Source organism: Mauremys mutica, chromosome 3 (genome assembly GCF_020497125.1).
Source record: "Mauremys mutica isolate MM-2020 ecotype Southern chromosome 3, ASM2049712v1, whole genome shotgun sequence".
In the NCBI taxonomy this organism is placed as follows: domain Eukaryota; kingdom Metazoa; phylum Chordata; order Testudines; family Geoemydidae; genus Mauremys; species Mauremys mutica.
This window is the reverse complement of record NC_059074.1, coordinates 127,037,530-127,053,768: the sequence shown is the minus strand read 5'-3', so window position 1 is coordinate 127,053,768 and position 16,239 is coordinate 127,037,530. Positions and strand designations below refer to the sequence as shown.

Sequence of the window (16,239 nt, the reverse complement as noted above, 5' to 3'; positions counted from 1 at the left end):
TTTCCCTCCTTTATTAAAAGGATTTTGCTACACTCGGACTCTGTGCTTGCGAGTGGGGAAGTATTGCCTCCTAGAGGCGCCCGGTGGGGTGGTAGGTAATTGTCCCAGGTCACTGGGTGGGGGCTCGAGCCGGTTTTGCATTGTGTTATTGAAACGGAACCCCTGGATACTGAACCCGGCCCTTGTTGCTGCCAACTTAGAGGGGCAGAAGGGTTACACTAGATTTATAAAACCCACTTACAAAAATTAAACATAAAAAATAACCTTCTGGAGGTCCAGATTAAAGGTTACAAGCACAACAAAAAGCATTTGGGGTTAGCACAGAGGAGTCCACAAGCCAGTAAGAAATAAATCTAATCACATCTTTCTAGACATTTTCTGATTTACGAGTAGGATTTAGGTATGATCTGATGATTTCCATTCCTGACGAAAAGCTTTTTACAGCATAGTCCCAGCCCTGTCTCTGCTCTGTCCCCTCTCTCTGGAGAACCACAAAACCCAGACAAAGGGAAGTTTTTTTCTCAATTTAAAAAAATTCTAGACGGCCCATTGGCTCTTTTGGTCAGTTGCCCACTCCCTTTCTTTTACCTATGTGTAAGGGGACAATTGTCCCCTTACTAAAACTCAATGGAGGTGTTTTGGTTGTCTAGCTCCCAGTACCAAAAGAAAGGGGAAGAGTTGATGGGAAATCAGGACCCTGAGACTGACAGTCCCCAGAAACAATGGGGAGAGGCCAATGCTCCAGGTCAGTCTGATTGACAGGATGGGCAGGCTAATCAGGAAGTCTGGAAGCCAGGGGGGTCCCGTCCTCCGTGTGAGCTGGAATTGCCTGGGCCAGACAGAGTGGGGCCGAGATAAGGAGAGAACAGGGGCCCAAGCTGAGCTGGGGAGCAGAGCTGTGCCAGATCCATAGGGGCCAGAAAAGCAGCCCAGGGAGCAGATCCTGTGCTGGAAGCAGGGCTGCAGCCACAGAGCCAGAGACACAGCCCAGGGAGAGTAGATCTTGTGTTGGGAGCAGGGCTGCAGCCAGAGGGGCCAGAGAAGCAGCCCAGGGGGCTGGAGGCAGAGCAGCAGCAGCAGCGCTAGCCAGAGTGGAGCCGGAGCTAGAAGAGTGGAGCTGGGGCTGGAGCTGGAGCAGTCGGGAGCCGGGAGCGGTGAGCAACTGGGGCCAGCCAAGGGAGACCTAGGGCAAAGGGCCCAGCGCAGAAAGACACCCCCAGCCAAGGGTCCTCGCAGGCCAGACTGGGAGGGGGATCTTAACCCGATGGGGGGGCTGATGCTGGGAAGAAGGGTCCCACCACCTAAAGCCTGAAGGTGTGTGGCCACCACCAGAGCAAGTATCCAACCCACAGCATCCCTGCAGCACAGCATGGGCCTGAGAAGGAGGCCTGGGACCTACAAGGAACAGACTGTGAACTGCTTGTCATTACAGAGACACTGTTTGTAATGTTTTCTGCCACAGAGTGGGGTGATGTGTTTTCCTTTAACCTTTCCCATTTTTCCGTATACTTTTTTTAATTAATTGCTGATTAAATAAATTGTATTTGCTTTAAATTGTATGTAATGATCAGTGGGTCAGGGAAGTGTCCAGTGCAGAGAGAGCACCCCGAGGTGGGGACACCCTAGCCCCTGTCATAGGTGACCACAGCAAGGTTGGGGGTCGAGCCCCCCAGGAATCCTGGGCCCAGCCTTGTTGGGGTTACGAGGACTCTGCCAGACAGGAGAGTCCTCAAGGGCAGGGAGGCCTCTGGGTAAAGGAAGTGGGAGCGAGGACTCAGATCCTTTCGCTAGCCGACTTCAGCGGGTAGTGCAGAAGCCAGGAAAGTTCCCCACAATAGTGGAACCATTCTCCCGCTTACATATGCAGGGGCTTTTTTAACCCTTTGCAGGTAAAACAAGCTACCAAGAGGGACTTTATACCTAACTGGCTGGCTAGGTGTCCATAAAATGGAGCTACCCCTCCGCTCATTTATCACAGACCCTGACACAAGGGCAGGAACTGGACTTCTGGGGAGAAGCCCTGGGAGGTGCTGTTCATTATAAAGAGCCCAGGAAGGGGATGGGGGAAAGGCTAGTGGTAGGAAGGAGTCCAGGGAGGCAGCAACAAGGTGTCTGATGGAGTAGGCCTTGGCTGCCCATCATAGGGTCCCTGACCTGGAGCCTGGCTGGTGTAGAGGGCGGGTCTGGCTTTCCCAACCAGCCATTGGGAAGGTGGCATGAAGCCCCTGACCTCAGGGCATAAGGATGATTTGGAAGATTTGTAAGGACCAGGGGGCTGAGAATTGGGTCTGAGGACCAGATGTAAGGATGCTGGATTTTCTGCTGACTTTCTGTTACCCTAGAAGGGGAGGAACTAAAGCATGACCTGGCAAGTCACAAGGAGAGGCCAACCACCACGTGATCAGAGGGCAGGGGCTGCTAGAGAAGAAAGAGCTGGTGTGGAAAGCTCAGCCTCTAGGGGTTACATCAGCAGTGAGTCCCTTCTTCTACACATGGGTGCAGCTGAGAATAGAATTTGGCAGTTTAAATGCACCAGATCATTGCATCTTTAGGGCTAAATTGGTTCTGACTTATGCCCATAGGAAAAGCAGAATTTGACCCCCTGGTAAAGTATATTAAATTTAAAATTCCTTGCATCTGGGCATATGATTGAGACAGTTTCCCACTTTCTCTACGACAGCAATTTTTTCACCATACCCAGCTGTTAAATCCTTTAAACTCCACTGGGACCTGCTAATACAAAAAGATTTTGAACATGAAATCACCCCTTTTCCATTGATGGAAGTTAGTCTGTGGGGTATATGCCAGCGCATAGATGAACTGGCAATGCCATGGTAGGATTAATAGCTGCACCATACAGCTGAAACAATAAAGAAGGACAGATTATTTCCATCTTGATAGGCTATATTTTTTGCCATGTGCATGTGCCAATAAAAAAAATACCCCACAATTCCTGGTGATGGTGCGGGAGTTAACTTTTAGCGTAAGATAAATCAACCAAGAAAACACAAGGAGTAATTATGCAGGTTTCATTATGAGATATTAATTCCGTGATAGGAGCTATATTGTTATCCACATACCAAGGTGTTATATCTAAATCATCATCAGTGTGGTTCAGGAGTTTATCTGACGCCAGAGGATGCTGCAGCAAAGGGGAATGGAGGTTAGCCTCTTTGGTGACAGTCTAGTCTCACTTACCATTTGAAAGTTACTCATTTGTCTGGTTGACTAGATCAGGATCAGCTGTTCTGAAATAGAAATTATTGTCAGTCTAAGGCTGTTCCAGTACTATATTTCCAGTATAAAAATTATTGCATCTTGGTTCCTAGTGATATTAAATGCAATCGTTATTAGCTTTATTATTCATAGAAGCACTTATTTACATTACTCCAGATTAAGGTAACCAGATGTCCTGATTTTATAGGGACAGTCCCGATATTCGGGGCTTTGTCTTGATATAGGTGCCTATTGCCTCCCCTCAACACACACACACACACACACACACCGATTTTTCACACTTGCTATCTGGTCACCTTACTCCAGTTGCTAGTAATTGGAATCTGCCTAAGTTTTAAATGCTATGGATCACATATGATGGTACTCAGAGAGCTGGCTGACTACATGATGTTGGTTCTCCTCTTTGTTTCCAGTTACTGCATTACACTGAAGACAATTGAAATAGATTACCGGTAAGTATTTTCTGTTTGAATTAGCTCTTGGAGAAATGCCTGCTTTACAATTTATGTTAGGAGGTGAGTATATATCATCAGTAAAGCACATTCTAACTGAATCTCTCTCTTGAATGAGAATCACTTTCTTATGAGTACTTACTTCTTAGTGATTATACCTAAGCAAGTTCACCAAAATTAATTATAACCCTCATAAAAGGTCTTTGTATACACACATATAACCTCTTCAGGTTACACAAGTTTAACACTACATTGCTGCCAATAAGCTAGATGTGCTTGTCTTGTGGTGCTGTCCCTTCTCTGTTATGGTTTAAAACAAGGCATTTTTGTTCATATGGGAAGAAAAATGAATAGATTCCCTAGTTCTTCATCAGTTCTCTGTGCAAACGCACTAACTCCTGGTGCATGTGGTTTGTCACAGGGTAAGAGAAATGTTTGGGTTTTTTTTTAAGTCCCTTGTTAAAATATTGGCAGCACATCACTGGTGGAGTGCAAAGTTTTCTCAATCTGGCACAGGCATTGCCTTTTCTAGATTTGGAAATTTAAGACTGCAGTACAAGATCTAAGCTCGCTTTTATAAAGGGTGCACTTTGCTGCCATTTAAATACAATGAGCACTGTGCAAATGATCCTTGATACATGTTATCACCTGCTTTAAAAAAAACACTCCAGCTTTTCATAGGCCTTCTTAAAAGCTTTTATAGTCTTTCTAAGCACAATCTGTGGGAGTGCTGGCAGTTGCTGTAAACTTCTGCTGCTTACGTGCCAAGTCAATCTGGAAAGCAGGGAAGGAGAGACCACAGAAAGGAAAACCAGACCTCCAACTCATCTAAAATTGCAGGGACTGTTAGAAAAACCTGGTGCATGTTCAGATATGATGAAGAAAAAAATACTACAAAAGCACTCTGCTCTTTTTTAACAATATAGATTCCTCCATATCAAATGCCTTTAGAAAGAAGAAAGATCCCAAAGAGCTGAAAATAAAAGCTAATATAACACCTTTATTCACAAAGGAATCGAGGGGAGATCCAGGAAATAGAAAGCTGGCAAAGCTAAACTGCAGCACTCAGGAAAATACTGGGAAGATTAATCACAGAAGAGTAGTACAAAACCTCTAGAGCTGTGATAAACTAAACGATAGTTAGAACTGAGTCACAAAGGGAAATAACATCTTTAACAAAAGACATGTCTATACTACAAAGATAAGTCAACTTGATTGAAGTTGACATCCAGCCACTGCAGTAATTGTCAGTTGGGCGTGTCCACATCACACTCATTGTGTTGGTGGAGCAGTGCAGTGCACTGTGAGTAGCTATCCCACAATGCAACTAGTTGCAGGGAGTTTGGAGTTTGGCTTGCAATGCCTCATGAGCCCAAAACATTGTCGCAGGGGGAAATGGGAACATGGCTTCGACCTCCAATAATGCAGTTTCCACCATTCCTTCCCTCATATCAGTGGCAAAAAAACCCATGTTTTTTCACAATTTTATTTGAAGGCCTGGCTTAGCTGCGCATATGCCATAGCCTGAGAAGCATTGACCCTGCTCAGCTGGGTGCTCTTAATCTCAGCATTACAATCACATCGTGCCTTATCCTCCAGTATTTCTAGAGCCAAGACAGGAACCGCCATGTGGAAGATTGCAATGTCATTGAAGCAGCCCTGTTGCAAGCAAGAGAATGAAACTGTTATATCCTTGGGGGCAGCCGGTTTAGGAAGAAATCACTTGAGGCCAGAGAGCAGACAGCTAACAAAACTACCATTTTATTTACAGACACAGAGCTCACTCAACCGGCCGAAGCTGGCCGAGCTATCCCCTAATAATCTAACTCAGTTGCCAAAGGAACAAAAACCATGACAACCAAATACACAACATATTCCTCCCCCCCAGTAAGAACATCCCTTAAATAAAACACACACTAGACTAGAGAAGGAGGGTAGACTGCCTCCATTCCTGGCTAAACCCTGGGGATTATTTTACCCCATAACCGTGGGTTCACCCTAGCTAAAGATCCAGCCGATGAGGAGGCCTTCTGTCTCTAGGTGGATTACGGAGAACTTCTGGTGTTGTTGCACCCGAAAGTACCATGGGCTCAAGGTCCGCAGCACGAGCAGGTAAGGAGGTGGTATCAGCTCGTGCTGGGCAAAGGGGTATCTCAGCCGCCGGCAGTAATGGAGGGGAACAGTCAGGAACAGGTGATTCATGATTCGGTGTCTCACCAGAAGAGGTGAAGTCAGACCCGTCAACTGCAGATGTGGCCTGAGGACTGGCATGACCTGGCAACAGCTGATCTACATGTCGCCGCCAGGTAAGATTCTCTGCAGTCCGGACTGTGTAGGAAACAGGTCCTGTTTGAGTGATGATTGTGGCCGGGACCCATTTAGCTCTGGAAGTATAATTCCGAGCCAAAACTGGCTGTCCCGGGCTAAAGGTTCGGTCTTTTGCTCTGGGTGCCCGTCTGATGACTTGATATTGCTGCTGATGTTGCACAGTTTGTTGGGGTTCAGAAGGTTTCAGTAGATCAAAGCAAGTGTGCAGCTGTCATCCCATCATTAGAAAGGCCGGGGATGCCTGGGTCGTAGCATGAGGTGTGTTTCTGTAGGAAAGTAAGAAGGTATCCAGACACTTTTGAATGGAGTGTTGTCCCCTTGCTGATTTCAAAGCGTGTTTCATTGTCTGCACAAATCTTTCAGCTAATCCATTGGTGGTCAATGTGAATACGTTGCCACGGGTTTTCAGGCCAGTCCCATGGGTGTAGGGGTGCCCACTGGGGTGCATTCCTCACACCCTGACATGACATAAAAGCTTTTGCCTTCTCTTCAACAGCACTGTCCAATCCAGGCCACCAAAAATAGCTTCGTGCAATTTCCTTCATGCGCACTATTCCACAGTGACCGGAATGTAGCTGTTCTAACATCTGTGATCTCAGTGGTGATGGAATAATGACACGTCTCCCCCACAACAAACAACCAGATTGGACCGATAACTCCGTCCTCCTGGACATGTAGGTAACAAGGTCGGATGAGACCAGAGAGATTTGTCGAGATTTTCCATGCATCACCAGGTCCATAACTTGGGACAATACTGGGTCAACACGAGTTGCCTTCTTTATCTGAGTAGCAGTGATGGGTGTATTCTCTACCTGTTCAAAGTAGAAGATTTCCTTTTGGGCACTATCTTGATGTTTGATCGGCAAAGGCAACCTTGAGAGGCCATCTGCATTGCCGTACAGAGTGGATTTCCGATATTTGATTTCATATGTGTGTGCTGAAAGTAACAATGCCCAACGTTGCATACGACTAGCAGCTAATGGGGGAATGCCTGTGTAGGGTCCAAAAATTGACGTCAGAGGTCGATGGTCTGTGAGAAGAGTAAACTTTCGCCCAAACAGGTACTGATGAAACTTCCGAATTCCAAAAACAATTCCTAATGCCTCATGTTCGATTTGGGCATAGTTAGTTTCTGCTTTGCTTAGAGTGCGTGAAGCAAAAGCAATAGGTCTCTCTTCTCCCGAAGGCATAATGTGTGACATGACTGCTCCCACTCCATAAGGGGAGGCATCGCAGGCCAATTGTAGGGGTAAGGATGGATCAAAGTGCGTTAGAACTTCAGAATTTAGCAATGCATCCTTAGCTTTCTTAAATGCAACATCACAGGCTTCAGTCCACTTCCAGGCCTTGTTCTGCCCAAGGAGCTCATGAAGTGGTTTTAGCAGTGTGGTTAACTGTGAGATGAACTTTCCATAATAGTTCAGTAGTCCTAGAAACGAGCGCAGCTGGCTTACATTTCGAGGTGGGGGAGCCTCCACAATAGCTTTAACTTTTGCAGGGGCCTTATGAAGACCTGCAGAATCAATGATGTGTCCCAAATATTCAACAGAGGGCTTGAAGAATTCACACTTGTCTTTGCGAAGTCGTAGGCCATACTCTTCCAGTCTTTGTAGGGTAGCCTCTAAATTCTTTAAGTGATCCTCTTAATTTCTTTCAGTGACCAGGATATCATCCAGATAGCACTGAACGCCTGACAAGCCACACAAGAACTGGTCCATAGCCCTCTGGAACAGGGCAGGAGCAGACGTTATTCCGAAGGGTAGGCGACAGTATCGATAAAGCCCCTTATGAGTCACAATAGTCAACAGCTCTTGGGACTTTTCATCTACGTGTATCTGTAAATATGCTTGACTCAGATCAATCTTACTGAACTTTTGTCCCCCAGCCAGGCCTGCGAAGAGGTCATCGATGCGGGGAAGCGGGTATTGCTCTGCACACAACACTGGGTTGACAGTGACTTTAAAATCACCGCAAATCCGGAGAGAGACATCTTTCTTCACTATTGGAATGATAGGAGTGGCCCATGAGCTATGGGTAACTGGTATTAGGACTCCATTGGTGACCAGGCGCTCCAGGTCTGCTTCAACTTTTGGCCTGATGGCATATGGCACAGTTCGGGCTTTCAGATATTTTGGTGGACTGTCAGGTTTAATGTTCAATGTCACAGTGATTCCCTTCATACTTCCCAAATCATCTCCAAAAACAGCAGAATGTTTCCTTAGTATAGGAGTTAGACTGGTTTCTTCTTTAGTCATCCGGTGCACTTCTGCCCAGTTCAGTTGAATCTTCCCACGCCAAGACCTACCCATTAAGGCTGGGTAGTTATCTCTCACCACAAACAGTGGCAATTTAGCAGCCTGTCCATTGAGCTCCACCTTAACATCAATAGTGCCCAACATGGGCACAGCTTCTCCCGTATACGTCTTCAGAACAGTTTTTGTTGCCTTAAGCGGAAGATGCTGTAGCTTTTCTTTATACACAGTCTCGGAGACCAGCGAGACGGCTGCACCGGTGTCCAGTTCCATGCGTATAGGTTTGCCATCCAACAACGGGGTTACCCAGTATTCATGTGAGCCCACTGCCAAAGACAAAACATGCAGTGGCACTTCCTCTTGCGATGAGGTGTCACCTTGATCATCCTGGGTCTGCTCTAGGGTATGCAGGGTTCCTCTTTTTGTCGGCCAGACCACAGGCCTCTTTTTCTTTTGTTTACAGGCACACTCAATGTGTCCCTTTTTGCCACAGTGTCGACACACCAGGTCCTTACACCAGCATTCTGATGCCTGGTGACCCGGCTTACCACAGCGGTAACATTCTTGACTCTGCACAGTTTTGTGGGTCGGTTCTTGTGACACTTTTTGCACCCTATGGGATGCACCGATGTATTGCACCTCCCTTGTAGCTAGTTCCATGGAGACAGCAATATCAACAGCCTTCTGTAAGGTAAGCTGAGCATCCGTCAGTAGGCGCTTTTGTATAGCTTCACTGTAGAGGCCACACACTAACCTGTCACGCAGGGCATCATTTAACAGCTCTTTAAATTCACAGTGTTCTGCTAGCTTTTTTAAAATTGCTACAAATTGTACAACTGTTTCATCTTCCTTTTGGTCTCTTTCATGGAACCTGTATCTTTCAGCAATTACCAGTGGTTTTGGGGAAAAATGGGACCCTAGGATTTCCACAATGTCACTGTAAGATTTAGTCTCAGGCTTAACAGGGTGTAGTAAGCTGCGTAGTAGGGACTAGGTTTTAGCCCCTACAACACTTAAGAATATTGGCACCTTCTTCGCTTCTGTAATGTCATTTCAATAACAAAAAGCTCAAAACGCTCAGTATACACATGCCACTGCTCTATATTCTCATCAAAAGGTCCAAGTGGCCTGGACAGACTAGCCATGATTTTTAGTTTCACTTTCACAGTCAGTGCAAACAAGCAGGTTTTTTGTTTGTTCTTTACCTTGACTTCTACGTCCTTCTGTTACTGGAGCAACACCAGAATCCCATCCATTGTCGCCACTTGTTATATACTTGGGAGGCAGCCGGTTTATGAAAAAATCACTTGAGGCCAGAGAGCAGATAGCTAACAAAACTACCATTTTATTTACAGACACAGAGCTCACTCAACCGGCCGAAGATGGCCAGGCTATTCCCTAATAATCTAACTCAGTTACCATAGGAACAAAAACCATGACAACCAAATACACAACAGAAACAATTCCAGGTCACTGTGAAGCAGCCACGTGCAGGGCCCAATGAGCTTGCTTTTGCTTTTGCTTTGAAAGAGGTCAAAGGGAGGTGCAAAAAAAAAAGGGGCACCACAACTGACAGGCAGGGAGCAGGGGTACACGGCACATGCCACAAGCCAGGCAGGAGTCCGTAGTCTGGCGCATTATCAGTTGCGCCACTGGCCCCCGGGACACGGCTTTTTTCCCTGGCGTGGCCAGGCTGCTGAAGTGAGGCGGAATGGTAGCGTGAGGGAAGACCCTCTGTCTCAGCCCCGCTTTCCTCTCCCGCCAGCGCAGGAGCGAATGCAAGAGGAAAGGCAGCGGCGGGCACGGACCACCAACGGAGGGGACGCAATGCCACGTCTGGGTGCCGAGCACCCGCCCGCGCACCTTGTGAAAGCCTGTTTTTCTCCGCTTCGTCGGGCGCAAAAGCCAAAGCCAGGCTGTTTCTGCCTGGTTTCGAACCAGGGACCTTTCGTGTGTGAGGCGAACGTGATAACCGCTATACTACAGAAACCGCGGCCCGGCCACCGCTGGGTCGAGTGGCCGGAGCGGCCCCCTTTGGCTGGCCCGAAGGCCGCCTCCGGCCCCGGCAAGAGGCAGAAGGCGCCTGGCTGGCGTGGCCCGAAGCCCTTGGCGGAAAGCACTGGCTCCGCACGCAGGCACAACAGAGCAGGGCATTGGTGGTTCAGTGGTAGAATTCTCGCCCGCCACACCGGAGGCCCGTGTTCGATTCACGGCCAATGCAGCGCCTTTCTTGCCGGGGGCCCCGGCTCTTTCGGTGCGCTTGACTCGCCAGCGGCTCCCCGCCCGAAGCCTCTGATGGCCAAGGTGCGCTTTATTTGCTGAGGTTCTCGAAGGGGCCTCTTGGCAGGGGTGCAGCTGTTCTTTGCCCTTTCCTTTCTTTTCGAGAAGTCCTGCCACGGGGCCAAGAGCAGCTTGCTGAGATGCCTGCAGTTTCGGGTGGAGTATTCAGCCCTGTCCCGCTCTTCAGCCAGGGGCTGCGGCATGCGCGCACGCGCGGGCTGGGAGAACTCCGGCCGCCCGGTCAAGCCGCGTACGGCTCAGGAGCCTGCTTCGCTGTGAGGGAAGGGCCCGACGGGTCACGTCTCAGGCCTGTGGGTGCGGTTCCCATCCCGGCGGCTTGCTTGGATGGTGGGCATGGTAAGTCCTGGCCCACGCAACATGGAGGAAAGGCGTTCTGCCCTTCCACGCCCCCCCCCCACTCTCCCAGCCCCCAAAAACTCTCCTTGCTGCCAGCTGGCCTCGTGGCGCAACGGTAGCGCATCTGACTCCAGATCAGAAGGTTGTGTGTTCAAATCACATCGGGTTCAGGCAGGTGACCGTCGAGCCTTTGTCCTGGTGCCCTGCCCGGCTTGGGGCGTAGCTCCCTCCTGACAGGGGCAGGGCCCAAGGAGCTTGCTTTTGCTTTTGCTTTGAAAGAGGTCAAAGGGAGGCGCAAAAGCAGGGCCACCACACCAGAGGCACCTGCCACAAGCCAGGCAGGAGTCGAACCTGCAATCTCCTGATCCGTAGTCAGGCGCGTTATCCGTTGCGCCACTGGCCCCCGGGGCACGGCTTTTTTGCCTGGCGTGGCCGGGCTGCCGAAGTGAGGCGGAACGGTAGCGTGAGGGAAGACCCTCTGTCTCAGCCCCGCTTTCCTCTCCCGCCAGCGCAGGAGCGAATGCAAGAGGAAAGGCAGCGGCGGGCACGGACCACCAACGGAGGGGACGCAATGCCACGTCTGGGTGCCGAGCACCCGCCCGCGCACCTTGTGAAAGCCTGTTTTTCTCCGCTTCGTCGGGCGCAAAAGCCAAAGCCAAAGGCAGGCTGTTTCTGCCTGGTTTCGAACCAGGGACCTTTCGCGTGTGAGGCGAACGTGATAACCGCTACACTACAGAAACCGCAGGCCGGCCACCGCTGGGTCGAGAAGCCGGAGCGGCCCCCTTTGGCTGGCCCGAAGGCCGCCTCCGGCCCCGGCAAGAGGCAGAAGGCGCCTGGCTGGCGTGGCCCGAAGCCCTTGGCGGAAAGCACTGGCTCCGCACGCAGGCACAACAGAGCAGGGCATTGGTGGTTCAGTGGTAGAATTCTCGCCCGCCACGCGGGAGGCCCGTGTTCGATTCACGGCCAATGCAGCGCCTTTCTTGCCGGGGGCCCCGGCTCTTTCGGTGCGCTTGACTCGCCAGCGGCTCCCCGCCCGAAGCCTCTGATGGCCAAGGTGCGCTTTATTTGCTGAGGTTCTCGAAGGGGCCTCTTGGCAGGGGTGCAGCTGTTCTTTGCCCTTTCCTTTCTTTTCGAGGAGTCCTGCCACGGGGCCAAGAGCAGCTTGCTGAGATGCCTGCAGTTTCGGGTGGAGTATTCAGCCCTGTCCCGCTCTTCAGCCAGGGGCTGCGGCATGTGCGCACGCGCGGGCTGGGAGAACTCCGGCCGCCCGGTCAAGCCGCGTACGGCTCAGGAGCCTGCTTCGCTGTGAGGGAAGGGCCCGACGGGTCACGTCTCAGGCCTGTGGGTGCGGTTCCCATCCCGGCGGCTTGCTTGGATGGTGGGCATGGTAAGTCCTGGCCCACGCAACACGGAGGAAAGGTGTTCTGCCCTTCCACGCCCCCCCCCGCCACTCTCCCAGCCACCAAAAACTCTCCTTGCCGCCAGCTGGCCTCGTGGCGCAACGGTAGCGCATCTGACTCCAGATCAGAAGGTTGTGTGTTCAAATCACATCAGGTTCAGGCAGGTGACCGTCGAGCCTTTGTCCTGGTGCCCTGCCCGGCTTGGGGCATAGCTCCCCCCTGACAGGGGCAGGGCCCTGTGACGTTATTGATATAAATGGGGACCATATAGAACATGGGTTGCAACCAAGGTCCTGTAGTGGCACCAAACCTTAGGTAAAGGGGGTCATCTAAGGTGTCTAAGACCAGGTTCTGGGTTGCTGGTTATGATTATGCTGTCTATATGTCTGTGTATTATTTTGTAGTTGAAGTTATAAATATTGGCTCTGTAATGTCTGTAATTTTGTATTATGCTCTGCCTCTGGGAAGTGTCCCAGACAAAGCTGATGTTAGCCCGGCATAGCTGGCTTGATGGCCCATTAAAAGGCCATCAGCTACACAATTGACCCATGGAGAGAAGGCAGACACGCCTTGTGACTCAGCAAAGTATGCAGGGACTGGCCCATGTGACTCCAGACTCCATTTTATTTTTGCTGTAAATTTCCACAGTGAAGACAAAGGGATTCTTACACCTGGAAAAGTCTATATAAGGCTAATGCCTCATCTCCATCTTGTCTTCAATCCTGCTTCTGATCTCTGGAAGGACTTTGCTTCAAACTGAAGCTCTGCACGAAGGACTGTTGACCCATCCCAGTGGGGGATGTATTCCAGAGACTTAATCTGAACCTGCAGTTTACTCCAGCACTGCTGCAAGCCTGAACTAAGAACTTTGCCATTACTGTATGTAATTGATTCCATTTAACCAATTCTACCTCTCATCTCTACCTTTTTCCCTTTGTAAATAAACCTTTAGATTTTAGATTCTAAAGGATTGGCAACAGCGTGATTTGTGGGTAAGATCTGATGTGTATATTGACCTGGGTCTGGGGCTTGGTCCTTTGGGATCGAGAGAACCTTTTTCTTTTATTGGGGTGTTGGTTTTCATAACCATTCATCCCCAGGACGAGTGCACTGGTGGTGATGCTGGGAGACTGGAGTGTCTAAGGAAATTGCTTGTGTGACTTGTGGTTAGCCAGTGGGGTGAGACCAAAGTCCTTTTTGTCTGGCTGGTTTGGTTTGCCTTAGAGGTGGAAAAACCCCAGCCTAGGGCTGTAACTGCCCTGTTTAAGAAATTGGTCCTGATTTGGCACTCTCAGTTGGGTCCCGCCAGAATCGCTCCGTCACACCGCTACACTACAGAAACCGCGGGCCGGCCACCGCTGGGTCGAGAGGCCGGAGCGGCCCCCTTTGGCTGGCCCGAAGGCCGCCTCCGGCCCCGGCAAGAGGCAGAAGGCGCCTGGCTGGCGTGGCCCGAAGCCCTTGGCGGAAAGCACTGGCTCCGCACGCAGGCACAACAGAGCAGGGCATTGGTGGTTCAGTGGTAGAATTCTCGCCCGCCACGCGGGAGGCCCGTGTTCGATTCACGGCCAATGCAGCGCCTTTCTTGCCGGGGGCCCCGGCTCTTTCGGTGCGCTTGACTCGCCAGCGGCTCCCCGCCCGAAGCCTCTGATGGCCAAGGTGCGCTTTATTTGCTGAGGTTCTCGAAGGGGCCTCTTGGCAGGGGTGCAGCTGTTCTTTGCCCTTTCCTTTCTTTTCGAGGAGTCCTGCCACGGGGCCAAGAGCAGCTTGCTGAGATGCCTGCAGTTTCGGGTGGAGTATTCAGCCCTGTCCCGCTCTTCAGCCAGGGGCTGCGGCATGTGCGCACGCGCGGGCTGGGAGAACTCCGGCCGCCCGGTCAAGCCGCGTACGGCTCAGGAGCCTGCTTCGCTGTGAGGGAAGGGCCCGACGGGTCACGTCTCAGGCCTGTGGGTGCGGTTCCCATCCCGGCGGCTTGTTTGGATGGTGGGCATGGTAAGTCCTGGCCCACGCAACACGGAGGAAAGGCGTTCTGCCCTTCCACGCCCCCCCCCACTCTCCCAGCCACCAAAAACTCTCCTTGCTGCCAGCTGGCCTCGTGGCCCAACGGTAGCGCATCTGACTCCAGATCAGAAGGTTGTGTGTTCAAATCACATCGGGGTCAGGCAGGTGACCGTCGAGTCTTTGTCCTGGTGCCCTGCCTGGCTTGGGGCGTAGCTCCCTCCTGACAGGGGCAGGGCCCAAGGAGCTTGCTTTTGCTTTTGCTTTGAAAGAGGTCAAAGGGAGGCGCAAAAGCAGGGCCACCACACCAGAGGCACCTGCCACCAGCCAGGCAGGAGTCGAACCTGCAATCTCCTGATCCGTAGTCAGGCGCGTTATCCGTTGCGCCACTGGCCCCCAGGGCACGGCTTTTTTGCCTGGCGTGGCCGGGCTGCCGAAGTGAGGCGGAACGGTAGCGTGAGGGAAGACCCTCTGTCTCAGCCCCGCTTTCCTCTCCCGCCAGCGCAGGAGCGAATGCAAGAGGAAAGGCAGCGGCGGGCACGGACCACCAACGGAGGGGACGCAATGCCACGTCTGGGTGCCGAGCACCCGCCCGCGCACCTTGTGAAAGCCTGTTTTTCTCCGCTTCGTGGGGCGCAAAAGCCAAAGGCAGGCTGTTTCTGCCTGGTTTCGAACCAGGGACCTTTCGCGTGTGAGGCGAACGTGATAACCGCTACACTACAGAAACCGCGGGCCGGCCACCGCTTGGTCGAGAGGCCGGAGCGGCCCCCTTTGGCTGGCCCGAAGGCCGCCTCCGGCCCCGGCAAGAGGCAGAAGGCGCCTGGCTGGCGTGGCCCGAAGCCCTTGGCGGAAAGCACTGGCTCCGCACGCAGGCACAACAGAGCAGGGCATTGGTGGTTCAGTGGTAGAATTCTCGCCCGCCACGCGGGAGGCCCGTGTTTGATTCACGGCCAATGCAGCGCCTTTCTTGCCGGGGGCCCCGGCTCTTTCGGTGCGCTTGACTCGCCAGCGGCTCCCCGCCCGAAGCCTCTGATGGCCAAGGTGCGCTTTATTTGCTGAGGTTCTCGAAGGGGCCTCTTGGCAGGGGTGCAGCTGTTCTTTGCCCTTTCCTTTCTTTTCGAGGAGTCCTGCCACGGGGCCAAGAGCAGCTTGCTGAGATGCCTGCAGTTTCGGGTGGAGTATTCAGCCCTGTCCCGCTCTTCAGCCAGGGGCTGCGGCATGTGCGCACGCGCGGGCTGGGAGAACTCCGGCCGCCCGGTCAAGCCGCGTACGGCTCAGGAGCCTGCTTCGCTGTGAGGGAAGGGCCCGACGGGTCACGTCTCAGGCCTGTGGGTGCGGTTCCCATCCCGGCGGCTTGCTTGGATGGTGGGCATGGTAAGTCCTGGCCCACGCAACACGGAGGAAAGGCGTTCTGCCCTTGCACACCCCCCCCCCCACTCTCCCAGCCACCAAAAACTCTCCTTGCTGCCAGCTGGCCTCGTGGCGCAACGGTAGCGCATCTGACTCCAGATCAGAAGGTTGTGTGTTCAAATCACATCGGGGTCAGGCAGGTGACCGTCGAGCCTTTGACGTGGTGCCCTGCCCAGCTTGGGGCGTAGCTCCCTCCTGACAGGGGCAGGGCCCAAGGAGCTTGCTTTTGCTTTTGCTTTGAAAGAGGTCAAAGGGAGGCGCAAAAGCAGGGCCACCACACCAGAGGCACCTGCCACAAGCCAGGCAGGAGTCGAACCTGCAATCTCCTGATCCGTAGTCAGGCGCGTTATCCGTTGCGCCACTGGCCCCCGGGGCACGGCTTTTTTGCCTGGCGTCGCCGGGCTGCTGAAGTGAGGCGGAACGGTAGCGTGAGGGAAGACCCTCTGTCTCAGCCCCGCTTTCCTCTCCCACCAGCGCAGGAGCGAATGCAAGAGGAAAGGCAGCGGCGGGCACGGACCACCAACGGAG

At 52.0% G+C, this 16,239-nt stretch overlaps 12 non-coding genes across 12 annotated transcripts; 6 read left to right on the top strand and 6 right to left on the bottom strand.

Moving 5' to 3' along the window:
- Positions 1-10,186: 10,186 nt before the first annotated feature.
- TRNAV-CAC lies at positions 10,187-10,259 on the bottom strand. Its single transcript has one exon. It is a non-coding gene; the product is annotated as a tRNA-Val (tRNA).
- A 745-nt stretch (positions 10,260-11,004) lies between these two features.
- On the top strand, positions 11,005-11,076 carry TRNAW-CCA. The gene has a single exon. It is a non-coding gene; the product is annotated as a tRNA-Trp (tRNA).
- A 160-nt stretch (positions 11,077-11,236) lies between these two features.
- Positions 11,237-11,309, bottom strand: TRNAR-ACG. The gene has a single exon. It is a non-coding gene; the product is annotated as a tRNA-Arg (tRNA).
- A 264-nt stretch (positions 11,310-11,573) lies between these two features.
- TRNAV-CAC lies at positions 11,574-11,646 on the bottom strand. The gene has a single exon. It is a non-coding gene; the product is annotated as a tRNA-Val (tRNA).
- A 160-nt stretch (positions 11,647-11,806) lies between these two features.
- Positions 11,807-11,877, top strand: TRNAG-GCC. The gene has a single exon. It is a non-coding gene; the product is annotated as a tRNA-Gly (tRNA).
- Positions 11,878-13,808: 1,931 nt separating this feature from the next.
- TRNAG-GCC lies at positions 13,809-13,879 on the top strand. Its single transcript has one exon. It is a non-coding gene; the product is annotated as a tRNA-Gly (tRNA).
- Positions 13,880-14,392: 513 nt separating this feature from the next.
- Positions 14,393-14,464, top strand: TRNAW-CCA. The gene has a single exon. It is a non-coding gene; the product is annotated as a tRNA-Trp (tRNA).
- Positions 14,465-14,619: 155 nt separating this feature from the next.
- TRNAR-ACG lies at positions 14,620-14,697 on the bottom strand. Its single transcript has one exon. It is a non-coding gene; the product is annotated as a tRNA-Arg (tRNA).
- Positions 14,698-14,955: 258 nt separating this feature from the next.
- TRNAV-CAC lies at positions 14,956-15,028 on the bottom strand. Its single transcript has one exon. It is a non-coding gene; the product is annotated as a tRNA-Val (tRNA).
- Positions 15,029-15,188: 160 nt separating this feature from the next.
- On the top strand, positions 15,189-15,259 carry TRNAG-GCC. The gene has a single exon. It is a non-coding gene; the product is annotated as a tRNA-Gly (tRNA).
- A 515-nt stretch (positions 15,260-15,774) lies between these two features.
- Positions 15,775-15,846, top strand: TRNAW-CCA. Its single transcript has one exon. It is a non-coding gene; the product is annotated as a tRNA-Trp (tRNA).
- Positions 15,847-16,006: 160 nt separating this feature from the next.
- On the bottom strand, positions 16,007-16,079 carry TRNAR-ACG. The gene has a single exon. It is a non-coding gene; the product is annotated as a tRNA-Arg (tRNA).
- Between the last annotated feature and the right edge of the window lie 160 nt (positions 16,080-16,239).